The 16,968-nt window shown below is 40.4% G+C and overlaps 1 protein-coding gene across 4 annotated transcripts in view; it reads left to right on the forward strand.

Annotated features, from left to right (window-relative positions):
• The first annotated feature begins 1,416 nt into the window (after positions 1–1,416).
• WWP1 (WW domain containing E3 ubiquitin protein ligase 1) overlaps positions 1,417–16,968 on the forward strand; it is a 67,292-nt gene continuing 51,740 nt past the window's right edge. For 3 of the 4 annotated variants that reach the window (XM_062490026.1, XM_062490008.1, XM_062490016.1), the window contains exon 1: positions 1,678–1,837. The gene's annotated coding sequence lies outside the window, so the exon portion shown is untranslated. Of the gene's footprint in view, positions 1,838–16,968 lie in introns of all 4 variants that reach the window. The other variant, XM_062490035.1, reaches the window with a different exon arrangement.

Genomic DNA, 16,968 nt, shown 5'->3' on the forward strand with positions numbered 1-16,968 from the left:
ACACTGTGGAAGTGCTACAAAAATACTGTAAAAGTGGTTCCTTGTACTAAGCAATTCCTAATTTTGGACAGTCTCGGAAGTAAAGAGACACCCTAGTATTCTTTAAATGTAATCTTTAATTACTGTAGAGAAAATACTATATGCTGAATTCTGTAAATCAGATGGATTAATTTGGTTAACTCGCAAATAGCAACCAGGTTGCTAACTGCATACAGCTAGTCTTAGTGCCCGTGCCAGATTTCATGAGTGTAGAGCTCACATATTCTGTTGTATTTGTTGTGCGCAGAAGCTCAAATCATTACAGTTTTCAGTCACTTGTACTAGTATTACCAGTGAAGAGAAGAGCAATATTTTTTATTCTAGGATACTCCAAGATACTTTTAAAGTCGAACTGTAAATACTGTTTCCTTTCCAAACTCTGTTTGGAAACTTTGTTTTCCTATAGATTATCTAGGGAGAATGGATAGGTTGGAAAGTAGTACTTTTGAGAGCATTCCTTGTATTTCCTGAAGGAATTTACATGCCCAAATCTGATTGCTGGTCCCCATGTTGATTTTTAAGAATAATGAAATACCAGACGTTGCTGAAAGTTGCTTCAGAGTTTCATACTGTAAGCTTTTGTTCCTTTCAATTAACAGTAGTGCTGGACTTTTCTGGGACAACCACTCAAAGGCCTTGTTTACGCCCGAAAGTTCATGCTATCACTGCCTCCACAGCGTAATGCTGCACGGCACGGAGACAAAGCTTCACTAGTCTTCAGTATAAGGCACAACTTCAGCTCCACATATTTGTGCATATAACTACTTTCGGTTTGTAAATCCGCAGGGGAGGCCCCGTGGTTCCTGCCAGGGGAAAGCCGGCCCCGCGCCCGTGCCGGGGCTGTCGGGGGTGCCGCCGGGGCGGGCGGTGTCTCGCCCTGCAGAGGGACAGCTCTGCGGAGCTCCCTCTGCCTCTGCCCTGCCCGCATCCGTCCGCCCGGCTGCGGGAAACGCTGCGTGACTCCAGGAGGGAAAAGAGGTTCGGCGGTGGAGGACGGGGACCAGCCAGGGGGATCGCGGGCAGCGCTCCTGTCACGGCGGCTGCTGAGGCTCCCGGCGGGGCGCAGGAGCCCGCCCCGCCTGCACGGCCCGGGAGGGAGGGCGGGAGGAGGAGACACCCCCCGCCTTTATCGCTCGCACCGCACCGGGGTGCGCCGGCTCTCGGCGCCGCAGGGGAGCCTTGCCAGGGGACAGCGACTGGCAGCAGCCCTCCTTATCCTGTCCCAGCAGGCTCTGTCCCGCGGACCGTGCTCCGAGACTACAGCCCGACCCCGCCTCCCCCGAGGCCGATTCCGTGCTCTCGGCTCTTCTCCCCGCCGCGGCGCCCGACTTGGTTCAGCCCGAGGCAGGCGCTTGGAATAAGCCCTGTCCCCTTTGAAGAGCCTCGGTTCAGGCTCGCCTCTTCCCTCCCACCGCCGCTGCGCACTGCTCGGTCGCGACTGGGCCCTCCCGCCGGGGCGGCTCCAGCTCCAGCTCCACAAGTTCCTGCTGCCCGTGCCCCGGGCGCGCGCACGAGGCTGGCCCGGCCGTCGGGGGCGGCCGGCGGGAGCAGCGGGAGCGGCGGCGGGAGCAGCGCCGGGAGGGGCGGGAGGAGGAGGAGGAGGAGGGCTGTTGTGCGGGAGCCGCCGATGCCGCTGTGAGATGGCATCATTCTGCGCGGCGGCGGCGGCGGCGGAGCGCGGCGCGGAGGGGTGAGGAGCTGCCGCGGCGGCGAGGAAGCGAAGAAGAAGAAGAAGAAGAAGAGAAAGGTGGGAGGAAGGAGAAGGGAGGAGGCAGCAGCTGTGAAGCTGCGAGCCACGGTAAGGGCACAAATCAGGCTGTGCCGCAGCCGCTTCGGATTGCGGTCTGGCCCGGCAGAACCACGGTGCCGTCCTCGCTCCTCGCCGCCGCTCGGCCGTGGGCAGCCAGGGGGGTGGGCGCTGGACGGGTGCGATCTGCCCCTGTCACCGAGGGGCGGGGAGGAGGGGAATGGGCGTGGGGGCTAAAATGGCGAAGGGAGCCGTGCTGAGGTCTCGGTCTCTCCTTTCCGGCGTTTCCACTCGTCGCACCCCTCGGGCTCTGCTGGCGGGGGGCGGCGGCTGTTGCTTCTCCCCTCCCGATGCCCCGCACGGTGCTCGGGGAATTGCTGTTTCCCTGCCGTCTCCCACTGTGGCTCGCGTCTGGACAGGACTGAGGGCCTGTGGGCCCGCACCTGGCGAGGGGAGGGAGGGTCGGGGCTGTGCTGAGCCTGTGTCGCTATGGGGCGGGGGGAGAGGGAGGGGGTTTGTCGCCGGTGTCCGGTGTCAGGCAAATAACCTTGTTTATTCCTGTCTATGGCCTTTGCGAGGGTGACTGAGGGCTGAGTCGTGACCTGTGTCAACGCTGAGTGGATTGCGAGAGGCTTTAGTGGCCAGGAGTCAGAGGCAGCTCCACGGCCGGCCCTGGCTTGCTCCTGTGCGGGGTGGAAGCACAGGAGAAGGATATTGTTACGTTAATGTTCGCCTTCCTTTGGTGGTGCCGGGGAGGGAGGAGGTGAGGAGCCGTGTCCCCTCCCCGGTGCGCTGCTGTCGCCCCACACGGTGCCGGGGTGCTCTCGGCCATCGCTCAGGTTATTGGTCTCTGCTCGTCTCTCGGGGTCCTGTGATGGCTGAGCAGCCTCTGTGAACTGCAGACCTCAAAAGACCTGTTTGTGTCGCTTATCTTTGCTTATGTTGTTGCGAAATGTTACAACTCAGTGTGTTCATTTACTTGATTTTATTTGTGGTTGTCTTATGTTTGGAACCATACCAATTCTCATCCCAGTTTAACTAGGATGATCTAGCTCTGCTTCCAGATCTATAAATGTTTAAACTGTACATCATAGAGAGAAAAGGACTTAACACCATCTAATCATTTTAATGGGAGCTCTTCGATATTTGGGTGAAAGTGTAAAAAGAGGTATTCATATTTTAGTTTCATTTTCGCAGAGAAGCTGTGCATAAAATGCACATGTACATATAGAAAATGCTGTGCACTGAAAGACACTCAGGTTATGCACGTTTAATAATACTGGTTTACTAGGGGATGCAATCACTGACTGCAGGTAGCTGGATTATATATGGTCATATATGTGAAAGGCAGTATGATCTTCGTAGTAAGAAGTCTACTCTTAAAATTGGTATACTGGTTTAATCTCTGCAATACAGAAACAAAGGCACTGATGTTGGCTGTGATATTGCTTAGCTACCTTGGACTGTTGTATATTTTTAAAACATTTTCTATGCTGCCTTCTCTGAGTCCTTGTTGGTCAAGGTATAAACCGAATAGCTATTTCTGGTCGATTTAAATACTAATAAAGATTAAAGAAATTTACATAGAGAAAAAAAGCTGAAGATTTTTCATCTTTTTGAGAAAAAATTTACAGCTGCAAAAGCACGATTTACTTGGATTTATGACAAAGATGCTTTCAAACGGCGCAACTAGAAAGACTTTTGGTTGATGCTGCTTGTGAACTTGTGCATTTAGAATCCCTTTGTCACGTCTTCAATGTGTATTTTGAGCTATATTTTAAAGGTCTGGTCCTGTAAGTGCTTCTAGCTTGAGCAGTTTAGTGCCATCTGTAGACTTTCCCCAGTGATACTGTAGAATAATTCCCTTAAATACACAATTATACTTGAAAGCTTGAGAGCTTTGGGACTTATTTATTCTCTTGCTACGGGAGACTTTGTTACCAAAAGTATACGGATTATTTTTTGCTCGTAAAATAGTTTACATTTATTGCTAAATATCAGTGAAAAGAACACTGTAAGTCAGCCAGTACATTTTTGTTAAAGGGTTTTCAATAAAGTTTAGTAATCACTTGCTTACAAGTTCTTAAATCCCAGGAATACCGATGGAGTTCAGAGCTAACCCCTTTTCATGAGTCTATGGAACACTTGGAAGAAGGAAAACTGTTTGCTAGTTTTGCTGCTCATCTTCCTTTTTCTCTCAGTATAGAGTTAGAAATTTTGATAAGTTGGAATTTCTACCCACTTCCCTGTTGTTTCTCATGAAAGAATGTGTGCGGGGAAAGAGATTTCGTCTGGGTTTTGGACAGGAAGAATCAGAAGTAAGGATCTACAACAGGGCGTTCGTATTGCATTCAGTTTCTTCATTCTTCCTATGCCATTAAAACATTAGATTGGAAACCAAGGTGCCATCATTGAAACATCATGACCTAAGCCATGTCTGTTAATTGGAAATGGCTTCTCTTTATGTACTTAAAGCAAATACTCATTGTTAGCTTAAAGAAAACCCCTGCAACTTAAATCCCCCACAGAAACTCCCAAGTTCATTTTAGAATTGAGATAATAAAGTGTGAAGGCAAGGTGAGGTAATGGATGGAGTGATAAACAAAAGTAAGTGCTTGCTGCAAGCTGTCTTCAAGTGATTCTTGTATGTTAGTTTTAGCTATGTTAAAAAGACTGAAGCTACTGATAAAAATGTTCTGTCCTTTAAGCAAGTCTTGTACTGCACTCAGCTGTTTCTGCACAGTGTAACAATCACCCCAATTAAAAAAAGAAAAAGAAGAAGAAGAGAAAGCCCTTCTGGCTCTGCCAGAAAATCAGTTGTGTAGTGACTCAAAATCAGAAGAGTTGCTCCAGTATGCTTGTAATAAAGTATGGAAACTGGGGCAGGATTCCCCAGTTTGTATGGTAGTGTGATATTAGCAAAAATCCTGTTATTTTTCCTGTCCTTGTGAAACTTATAAACCAGAACTGCTGAACTCTTCCTTTGAATTCTGAGTTATGCAATGCATAGTGACACTCTTCTGTATTCTTAGGTCTTTGTCCCAGTGCAGGCAGTAGGGGCTGGTTACATCCAGGTTCTTCTTTCAAAGTTTGTTTCCTTTGCATCAGTAGGCCACTCTCTGTGTCAGCGTTCATTCAGATTTACTGTAGTGTGCTGGAGTTCTCCTGTGGTTATGTAATAAAGAGTTCATAGGTAGGGAAATACTGGAGGTCTCACCTCTGTTTTCTTGAAGAAAAATAATAAAGCTGGAAAGAGAACCCCGCTCTTCTTATCAGCAGGAGTTGGGAGTATCCAGAAGAGGCATTCCAAAGATTTGTAACAAGTCTTAGAGTGATGCGTGCTCTTTCCCTGCCCTGCTTCTCTCCCCTGTAGAGCACTGATGTGGCATAGTTTTTGCTGGAATTTGCTATGATACTTTTAAGACAGAATAAGAGGGATGTTTTGTTTTTAATTGCATTTTGTAAGTGAAAAGCTCTAATTACTGCTGTTTGGGATATGTATTTACTGTGTTTGAGGACCTGCTAGTTTAATCTGAAGTGTATTTAAGTTTAGCTGTTTTGCAAGTGTAGTGTTGCTTTACAGAAAAACATTGGAGATCCCAGGGAAGTGATCAGCTGTCAGAGTGGTTATAGGATGTGAGAATTGTTTACAGGGGAGAGTGCTAGGTTTGGTGGGGCTTTTTTTTTTTTTTTAAATTTCTTAGCATTGCAGGGAAAGTATGCCAGGAAAACCTTTCGTTTCTGTTACGTATGGGTCTTACTAATTATTGCACATATAGTAAGAAGCAATTAATCATTGCAGGTCTACCTGACTGTACTACTATAATTCTATAGCAGCCTATGTATGGCAAAGAAACAATTGTATTTTAATTCCCTCTCAGTTAGTGTTGATGATTGTGTAAATTGTTAATCTAATGTAAAATTTGATAATTCAGTAATGTTAAAAAAACAGCTTTTAAAGTCCTGTTAAATGAAAGTATGGCTTTGGATTTAACATATGAATTCTACTGATTTTGAAGTGAACTGAAATTTGCTGAGCTGCTTGTGTTACTTTATAATGGCTTTTGACTAAAATAAAGTCATGAATAAAATTGGAGTGAAGCATGTGTTTAACAAAGCATATTATATTCCTTGGTTTTTATTAATCACCACTTTCCATTGTAGTATGCTAGATATGCTTATGTTCTGCTTTAAGTGAGTAGCACCTATCATGCTTAAATGTAACCAGTTCAAAACCTGAAGACTTTTTTTCCAATAAAATTATCTGTTACACGGTAGGACAATCTCTGGATTTGTCTTATGTGTAAGTGGCATTGAGAATGCAAATGCAAATGACCACTCAAGTAGTTCAAACAGCATAGAATTACTCCTGTCTACCTTGAGTCTATTAGGATTTTAGGCTTATTTTACAGAAAATTTTCTTGAAGATAGAAGAAAGCAATTTAAAAACTGATGAGAAGAGGAAGTTCAGATTCTAAAGATAAGCAGCAAAATAGTTCTGGTTTATGCATTTAAGTATCTTCACCTTGCAGCCTGAAGTGGGCAGAGGAGAGCTCTCCTCTGTGCTTCTGTGAGCATGGATAGCAGTAAACAGCATACTCTGCACACATTTCTCATTACTGGGGTTTTTAACCCAGATCTTTTGCTATAAGCTCTAAAAGGAGCAGGAGATTAGCAGAAGAATCCTTTGAAAAAGGAGAAACTAAAAACTTCTCTGTTCCTCGTGCAGGTGGGTGAAAATACAAGATAACTTTGGATTGTATATGCATTTCAAGGTAGCTAGCAATTTCTTAGTATAATTCAAAATCGATGAGTTGTAGTTTTAGAATGGGCTAAAGTAAACAGGTAAGATATAGTTGATAATCTGTAAAATTGCACAATGTACTTTGGCATTAGAACTGAAAAAATAATATGTGTCCAGTTTTGAAATAGAGTGCTGTTGTAGTTCTTGAAAAATTCAGAAAGACTTTTTTTGTTTGTTGTTTGTAAGGATGAAGTTAAACTGCTGAACAGATCATGATACCTTAGTCTTGAAAGCTGACTTTTTTTTAATGAACTGGTGTACCAAAATTACATACACAATCCTCTCTTGAATTTCCTAACATCTATGATGACATAAAATTATATTTGTAAACATAACAGAAAGCAAAATACAAGAGGAAAGCTCAATAGAAGATGAAGTGTAATAGGATTGGCAAGCTTCCCTTTTTCCCTCAGGTTAGAAGTGTGGAAGCTGCTTATTCTAAAATTTCACTTCCCTTTCTTCCTACATTCTTGGAACAATTTATTTTCCACTTCCAGCTATCTTTGTACAGTGTTATCTTCTTAAAAAATGGTCACTTTTCTTACTTAGTAGCTGAAAAGATTTTGGGCTTAAAAAAAAAGAAAGAAAAAAAGGGATGTATTTTGACTTCAAGATGCAAGTTACAAGGACAGGAAAATTTCAGTTAGTATTGAAAATCTGGTGGAAGACTGATATCTGTGTGTTAATCCAAAATAAAATAAATCCCTAGCTGAAAGTCTTGGAAGAGATTGCTGGTAAAATGTTGTTGTGGCATAGTGAATTAAACTGCATTGTTAAGGGAATAGCTATGGGAAAGAAAACTATTTGGAATCTTAGTTCATAACATGATAAAAAGTCTTCTGCTAATGAACTGACAAAATCTTTAGGTAGTGAAATTATTTCCTGAGTAATGAAAGTTGAACCTTCAGATGGAAATAACAATGGGTAGTGTAATATTTGGTGATAGGTACATTTTTTGTGTTAACACAGGTGACCTAATGTATGTTGGAAAGAGTAGCTGCAACTACTTCTTGAAATGAGGCGCAATGAAGTAACAAGAACCAAATATACTTAAGACTTGCTTTATGGAAATGTCCTATCAGGAATGGAGTAAAAAACTAAATGTTGGAATGTATTCACAATATATATGAGCTTATATGCTATTTTTGTATTACTTGCATAAGCATATTTGTTACTATTCTATGGTAAATGGTTTTGGGAATCTCCCAAATCTTTTACAAATGAACTGCTGGGTTTTTTAGTTGTTTGTATTCAGTTTCTGATCAGGAAAATATAACTGATTGAGGAGGAAACCATCAGAGTAATACAGCTTCTGTGCAAATAAAATGAAAAATGTTGTTAATTTTTTGCATTAAAAAAGTGAAGAGGGGCCTCAAGCAGAGAGCCAGAGAACCTAAATATTAAATATAAATATAGCTCTCACATTATGCTTTTAATCCTGTCATACAGCTAAACAAAGAGATGTTAGAGCACACTTTGAAAAGTTGAGGAGGGTAGTCTATCAAGAAGTAATTCTTACACAATTCAGTTGAAATTGACTGATGTATGATTCCAAATAAGGAATAAATTGTTATACGGGCATGGAGAAAATCCATTGCTAAGAAATAGGGATTTTAATAAAAAAGATCATACAGATCATACTTGGGTGCATAAACTAAATACATTTTGAAATGCTTTATAGGAGCAAGTTAATCAAGACTGCCCAATGTAGCCCTTTTTTGGCTATAGTTTGTGTTTTGGTTTGATGTTTTTTGAATATAACTGTCAGGAACAGCCTACTTTCAAAATTGGTTGCTGTTCTTATCTCTTTTGTATAAATCTATCATGCTGGTTGCTTCAAAGCTTGAAAGGCCATAAGAAATCAAAATTGATTAAATAAATCTTTATTAGCAGAGATATATACTTTGTGCTTATTTTCTGGATATTTGAACATTTTGTGTTTCAATCCCTCCCTGATAACAGAGGGGATCTAGGAACATTTTTCCAGATGTTCAGGGACATTCCACAGCTTGAAAACTGGTGTTTTTAGAGGTGGATATAGAAGATGTAGGAATAGACTAAAGAAGAAAACAGACAATGTCATCGTGCCACTGTTTATGTGCACAGTGCATTCCTAGCTTGAATGAATGCTTTATGTATTTTTTCAACTTTTCCATGTTCTGCCCTATCTTGAAAGCTGTATATAGTACAACTGGAGAAGGCACAAAAAAAGGCCAGCAAGAGGAGGAGGGATTCATATGGAAGAAGACTAGAGAATGACTAAGGGTTTTTAGTACTCTTCAGGATGAAGGCCTGTGTGTTGACCATATCATGGAAGTGAGTGGGTAAAGGATGCTAGAGATGCTTTTCTCTTGCTTGTCTTTCCTCTAATATCTACCCTCAAAAGTCCCTCGAAAATCAGCCTGAATTAGGGAATAACTTTGACATCCTTCAGTGGGAAGCTGGTCTTTTTGTGCACTTTTTGTAGCACCTGGTTTCAAGGGAGTGTTGCTCTGAAGAATAAGCTCTTTATTTTAAGTTTTGTAACTTAGTCTTTCACCTTTCACTAGAAAGGATACTGACCTTTGTGAAAGTGTGTTTTCTTTGACTGTTGCTTTTGTAACATGTTAATATGCAAAGTATTATTGTGGTTCAGTATTGGCCCTTGAGAAGTCAAACTTTGGGCTGTTCTGGTAAGACTTGTGTTTTATTAATTGTCATGTTTTCAACTTGTGATTTTTTCTTGTAGTTAAATTTTGGAATCAGATTAACTCAGACTAAAATTCGATTGTAAAATAATTAGCAGAAAGAGGCAACTCTTTGTTTTAAGAAGTGAGAATTACTCATCAACTTAGACCTTTGGTAAGGATCAGGTTGAATTCTCTAGCACTGAAGGGCTATTTTTGAAAAAGTAAGTGACAATATTTGGATCTCAGGTAGCAATAGGTAAGATTGGAGGTAAGATTAGTGCAGTCTGTGACTGGAAGTAGGACAGACATGTTTTAGTGTTTTAACACTGCTGAGATTGACAGCTGGAAAGAGCCTTGCATAGCACTTTTAAAAAAATCAAATATTCAGAGAAAAGAGAGTGAGAACATGCAGTGAATTCTACTTATACCTCTTTGAGCTATTTTTTGAGATAAAGTTACTGGTGAGAGGTGGATCACATCAAATGTCTTACTGACAAAAATTGTGCAAAACCCTTTCTACCACTTTCTCATAACACTAAGTAGGCTTCTTTTCCCCTCTTTGAATTGGTGTTTTTTTATGACTTACCAAAACAATGGGGAGGCTGGGAAACTATTTTTGTGGAGCACTAATAATGTATTTCCCCATTATTGGTGTTCCTTAGTCACCTTTTTTCAAATCCCATTAAAAAATAGTGGGGGGGATGTAACAGTAACAGCAGCACTCTCGGTTAAATGTTTTTAAAGTTGTTCCATGTTTGCTAATTTTGCTGTGGCTGCAGTAGAGATGTGTTTACACCAGTCAAAGCTATTACAACTAATAAGGTGGTGCTGACAGGCACAAATTCCTGTGAGTGGATTTTATAAGCTATCTGGGCACTCTTGGTATGTGCTCAGGTTCTCTGCCTGTTTGGAAGCTCATGCTTCTCCATTTTCCATGTGGTTAAAATAGGTTACCTATATAGTTTGAAGTGCCTGTATGTAACTAGGGGGTTACACTATTTCTAGTGTAGGTACACTAAAATCTGCCCATATTTTAACAATTGATCTTAATATTTTGCTTTACATTGCTCTTGATGCAAGTCTGATGAGCAATAATTTATAACAATAATTTATACCATTGTTCTGTTCAAGAAACCTGGAAGTTGTTTACTCTGTGTGTTTCACTCTGTACGTGTTTTTATCTGTAACACACGGATGAGGCACTGTGTTATTTTTCATTATTTGACATTGTGGTACGACCTAGAAGTATCATTGTAATTAACATTTGCAAGCAATGTATACTGTAAATATTTTACTGTAAGGTTCCATACAGACTTTTCTTACAATTCTTTGCTTCATGTGCTGTCCTAGGCCTTTCTTACTTGTATTAAAAAAGGCACTATGCAGTGCTGCAGCTCAGACTGATTCAGAGCTTTCTGTGGTGTTTGTGTAGCTTTTGAGTCAGACAGTGTAGAGAGCTTGAGCTCACGCTGCAGCCCTTGGCTCAGTAAGCACATGAAATTGTGTCTCTTGCTATGCTATTGAACTTTGTGAAACTCATGGGGACTTAGTGTTTCAGAAGATACTACTTCTCAGTTTATTCTAAGTGAATCTGGTGGCATATTGATTCACTTGGAGGGATGGAGATGAAAGGAAAGGGGGGAAGAGGCAGGTGGTCAGTATGAGTCATGCATGTGATGTTTGCTTGGGAAAACAAGGCTAAAAAGGTCCAAGTATAAGGCAGAACAGAAGATGCCAGTGTGTGCAGTGGAACTATTGCCTTTAGAGTGTAGAACAGAGGCTAGATAGTGTTAAAGGAATAAAGTGTTTATTAAAAAGGCCTTCAAAAGACACACCTTGGGCAGTACAAGAGCCCGGCCATGGCTACACCAAGTGAATGATAGGTCACATGTTTTTACACTTTTATAAGTTTTGATCCATTTGCCTATTGGGGTTAATTGTCCAATTACACCTTCAGGTCATGAAGTCCCATCCTCCCAGATTGCTCTCCTCAACTCACTGTTGTTTACACTTTTTGGGCCTGAAGCTGCAATGGCGTCCTTAGTTCTCAGGCTGGAAAAGGATTTTTTTGTCTAACTAAACTGTGAAGACAACTTGCTAACACTTTATATGAAGTTCAGAGTTATATACTAGTGCAGTACAGAATCTGGAAAATATGAAAGCTAAAACTTAAGGCATCAGACTCATAGTAATTTGTCTCGACCTCTTGCTAAACACTTGGAAATACAGTTTTCTGTGAACTTCTGTAATGGTACTATATTTTTTTTCTTAGACCCTTATATGAGGCTGGTAGCATGTTAGAGATAATGTACAGATCAATTCTGCAGCAGTTGTAGCAATGTTCAGTGCTAAAAAAATGCAGAAAATATTGTTTGTATATAGCTTGCTCTCCATATCAATAGATTAAGATTTGGTTCCTGAAGTGGAGAGGTGGAAAAATGCCTATAGCTTGGCTTAAGAAACATAAAGGCAGTAATTTTAGAAGTTGTCCAAAGGAGAAGTAGAGAGCATGAGTTATGAGGAGCAGCTCAGGATACTATGTTTGTTCAGCTTAGAGAAGATGAAATGTAGAAGTGACATCATTGCTGTCTACAACTTCCTTATGAGGGGGAACAGATAAGGAGGTGCTCATCTTCTGGTGACCGGTGATAGGAGGTGAGGGAATTGCTTACAACTGTTTTGGTTTGGTTGCTTAATAAGATCTCTGCTGAATCATGGAATGGTGTATGTTGGAAAGGATCTCAAAAGCGGGGTCAACCACTGGAATAAACTCCCCAGGGAAGTGGTCATGGTGCCAAGCTGTCTAAAATACATTATTTCAATTGGCAGGGACCTACAATGATCATCTAGTCTACCTGCTTGAGCAGTTCAGGGCTGACAGCAAGGTAAACTATGTTGTTAAGGGCATTGTCTGAATGTCTCTCAAATGCTGACAGACCTGGGGCATAGACCACCTCTCTAAGAAACCTGTTGCATTGTTTGACTGCCTTCTCAGTGAAGAAATACTTTCTGATGTCAGGTCTGAGCTTTTGCTGACTCAATGTTGAACCATTCCTACATGTCCTGTCACTAAATAACCTGGAGAGGAGATTAGTTTCCAATCAGCAGACTTGCTACTGGTGCATTCAACTCTGGTATCCAGATCATTGATATAAATATTGAACAGGAGTGGCCCTGGAATTGAGCCTTGAGGAACACCACTGGGACAGGTCACCAGTCAGATGTAGTCCTGTTTGGTACAGCTCTTTGAGTTCTGCCCTTTAGTCAGTACTTCACTGAGCATACCATGAACCTGCTCATCCCCCAGCTGGGCAACTTGACTGGAAGGATGTTGTGAGGAACAGTATCAAAAGCCTTGCTAAAATCCAGAGCTATATCCACCACCTTCCTTTCATCCACAAGGTCAGTGGCCTTATCCTAGAAAGATATAAAATTAAACAGGATCATTTCATAATCACAGCTGCCAAGACAAGCTATTCACAAACAGCAAGTCTGGGAGGGCGTCTTTTCTAGTTGGCTCACTGAGTACCTGTAACAAGAAACTATCTCCTACAGCCTTCAAGAATCTTCCAAGATTTCCATATCATAGTAGAATGGTGCTCCTTGTTGATAGTAATTGAAGTCTTTTATAAGGGCAAGGGCTACTAATTCAGGGGTTTCCCCTAAGCTGCCTAGAGAACAATTCATCAATGATTATGTCCTGACTGGAGTATCAGTTGTAGACACCCACTGCCACAACTGCTTTTTTTCCATTGCCCTAATCCTCTCTCAGTGGCTGTGTGATCAAACCCTCCCTTACACACAGAGCAATTCCTCCACCTTACCTGCTCTGCCTATTGCTCCTAAACAGCCTGTAGCCCTCCGTCCCAGTGCTCCAGCCATGGGACTCATTCCACCAAGCCTTGCGAACACCAATAATATCATAGCCCCAGGAACGGACCAATCCACCCTGTTCAGAAAGCATTCAGACTGTGCTCTTAGATTCATTGTTTAACTTTTATGTTGCTCTGGTAGAGTCGGGAGTTGGATGGGCTGATCCTCTGGGGTTTCTTCCATCTCAGAACGTCCTGTGTTTTAAGATGAGTTACAGTTTGCTTTTCCATTCATTTCTCTGTCGGTCTGTTGCAGGGTTGGCAACTTGGAACTTAGTAACAAAATATTTACCAAGTATCAGGGACATTGAAGTATCTCTGGAGAAGCCATTGGTTTCTGTGAGGGAGAACTAATGCCTTGTCTTTTTGTCAAGGCCTCATGAATCTGGGAGGAGGAGTGTGATGAAGCTGAAATTCTACTTCTGTGAAAGGAGATCCTGAGGAAGCCACTACTGTATCTATGCCCATCAGGATGTACTGTGGGCTTGGCAAAAAGATGAGAAATTAAATGTTCCTATATCCCCGACTGTTCTGGCTGGTCTGAAGATTCGCTCCCAAAACTATGTCAATGAAAACAGAAAGTATGAGGATATTCTCATAGCTTCCCTCTCATTTGTTTTGTTGAAGTACTAATTAATACATTTGGGTCCTTTTCCAGACCTCTCAGCCTCAAGTATTTCTCATTATTTGGGAGAATACTTGTAAACTGTTCTTAGATAAAGGAGTGAGGGATATTGACAGTTGAAGATGGTTTTGATAGTACTTTTGAGTTTTAACAGGAGAAGCAAAACATTCTGCTGGCAGAAGATATCTGAGGGTCCTGGTAGACATGAGGTTGAACTTGATGCAGCAATATGCCATGGGGGCAAAGAGGGTGACTGGCTCCCGGGCTGCATTAGACAAAGAATCTCCATCAGGTCGAGGGAGGTTCTTCCTTTTATTCAGCACTTGTGATGAGGCTGCACCTGGAGTGCTGTGCTCAGTACTGGGCTCCTCAGTACAAAGGATACATGGATGTGCTGGAAAGGGTGAGCTTAATTAAGGGCTATCAAGACGATTAAGGCACTCGAGCACGTCTTAAAAAAAAGTTTCCAGTATGCACTATTAGCATAGAATATGTCCTACAGTTACAAATGTTTTGAACAATACATTTTACTATCCTTTTAGGTTTTTCAGATCGATCTGTATAGCTGATATTTATGTGCCTGATGGAATAGTTATGTTTTTAACATACGTATTTTAAACTCATCAATACCTAAGGAACTGGAGAAACTTATTAGTAAGTAAGTACTAAAGGGATCTGAGGGAATCTATGATCTTGACAAGTAGATAACTATTCTGTTAAATAGTTTCAAGTTGCTACCTTTGCATTGTTATAAACTATCTTATATTTAATAAGATACATTATTATTTGTCTGACTCAAGTTGAGCAGTAGGTAGCACATAAAATAATCTGTTGCTCAACAAGCAATGGTCTTTACTATAATCCCATCCTAGAAGTACTGTCACTGTGTGTTTCCACTGTGTGAGAAGTAAAATCAGTGCTCTTAGCGTTATTTTAAATGATCAGGGAAAAACTGATTTCCATTTCTAATATTTTCTAAGCTATTAAACAATTAATTAAGCTACTATTTATAATACTTTTACAAATGTTACTTCACAGGTGAGGAGATTGTTCAGTACTACTCTGCATCTTACAAATGTGCTAGCTAATTATTAAACTTACGCTATGTTTTATGATTCTCAATACATTTTGTACCATCTTTTGCATTCTGTTTGAGCATAGAACTCATAGAACTAAATTGTTTCCACAGGGATTCTGAAAGTTAATAATTTTTCCTTCATTGAGCATACTGTCACATAAGTTAGTATTTGTAATGTTTCAAGGTCTTTGACTTCATGCATAACTTTAAGACAGTTAGAAAATCTGATGGTAAGCATGCATGCTACTTTGTTCCATTCTTAAATATTTTTTATTTTGTAACATATGACTTAATGTGTACTTTCGTGTTGAATAATGAAAATATCTCCCAGAAAAATTTTAAGTGATATAGGTATAAAATGCAAAGAAAAAAATATACATAGGACTGAAATTTAAAGGTAATAAAGGTGAAAACAACAAAAAAGTAAGGGGTTTAAAAAACAGGAAGTGTTTAAATTCATGCAGATAAAAATGTATGGGAATTGGCTGCTTGGGGCAAAAGCAGAATACCAAAAGATGTGGAACTTGGTTTAGTCTGTGAAAATAAAAAAAAAAAGAAAAGAGTAACATTTCAATGTCATATTAATAGCTCTATTAAGTTCAATTGAAAGAAGCTACAACTTTCAGGGTAAGGCATCCAGATTAGAAATCAAAGGTTAGAGCTGTTCGCATAATTTGGACTTTGCTTTTCTCTCATATATCTAGCAGGAGTCACACATTGAAGCACTATTTACTGGGCTTTGCCACTGAACCATTTATTTCAGTCTATGTGTAAGAATGACAAAAAACCCACATGCTGTTTAATGGTGCTTCATTACTTCATAGTTCTTGTTCAATTAATTTACTTAATTTCAATTAACTGAAGCATGTCAAGGCTTTTATTTGACATTGAAAAAAATCTCTTTAATGTTTTTGCAACTTGTACTAATTTTAAATGGGACTTACTGCCTGCTTAACTGTTACAATGTGTTCATTTACAGCTATATATACCCTTTTAAAAGTCCTTGCCAGCTAGAAAGATGTGTAATGTGAAATAATGAAAACAATAGTACAGCTAGGCAGTATTTTCCTTTTCTTAAAGTTTGTTCCTGTATTCAAACAATTTAGTTCCTTAAGAGTGAGTGTAACAGAGTGCATATGTGAAAGAGTTCTTCTAAGTGGCTGAAGCCTTGTTAAAGTACCATTTTGCCAGCTTTATAAGTATTTTAAATACTGGTGTTCTATTGAAAGGAATCAAAGCAGCAAATATTTTCATTAAGTGTGTACGATGTCCATGAATTTAGCTTTTTACTGGAAGCTAATGTTCACAGGAGTAAGGTTGTTTTTTCTTCTCACTCTTCCCCCATGCACAAATTAATTGCTGATTAATTAAAGCCAATACCTTGGCCTACACGATGCCTTATCTATATCCCTAATCCATTGTACCTAGACCAAAATTTGTATTTGGCTTCACTGTGTATTTCTGGTTACCATATATTTGTTCAGAAAAGAGAATGGAACGGCAGAAATTCTGAATTGGCCTGTAATAGTAAATCGTAAGGAGGAGGTGAACATCTGAAATGGAGGAGGAGAGTTGATATTTTTTGTGAAGAACAAATTAGTTTTGTCTTAGTGGTTCTCAGAGGGCTCTACTGGTGTTTGTGGAAGACATCTCTTACTGATAACTATTTCTGTTGCTTCTTAAAGTGGCTTTTGGTTCGTGATAAGGTTTGTGGCATTTGAGGAAAGAAACCTTTAAGATCTCGATTGCCCTATGTGTAAATATTACTGTAATTTTAACTTTTGATGATCAAAGCTATCCATATAGGGAGAGCCAAGTCTTAGAATTTTTGGGTTGTTGTTGTTAGTTTTGCAGAGGGCAAGAAGAGTTGTAGAAATGACTCTACTATCCTGCTTAGTGTAAGAGAGGCCAACACATTTTTAATTGTACAGATGTTTCTCCAGATCTGTTTTAGATCTGGTTTCTGTTTGAGCATATCAAATTACAGAGCTGAAAGTTTCCTGATGGAAAAGGGAGAAACCCTTCATTTTAAAAATTATATTAGAGTTACTGTTTCTCTCTGGAAGTAATACAATTTTGGTTTTTTTTTTTTTTTAACCCAGTTAATTAGATGTGTTCAATTGGCTGTTACAAA

The sequence above is a fragment of the Cinclus cinclus genome, chromosome 1 (genome assembly GCF_963662255.1).
Source record: "Cinclus cinclus chromosome 1, bCinCin1.1, whole genome shotgun sequence".
In the NCBI taxonomy this organism is placed as follows: domain Eukaryota; kingdom Metazoa; phylum Chordata; class Aves; order Passeriformes; family Cinclidae; genus Cinclus; species Cinclus cinclus.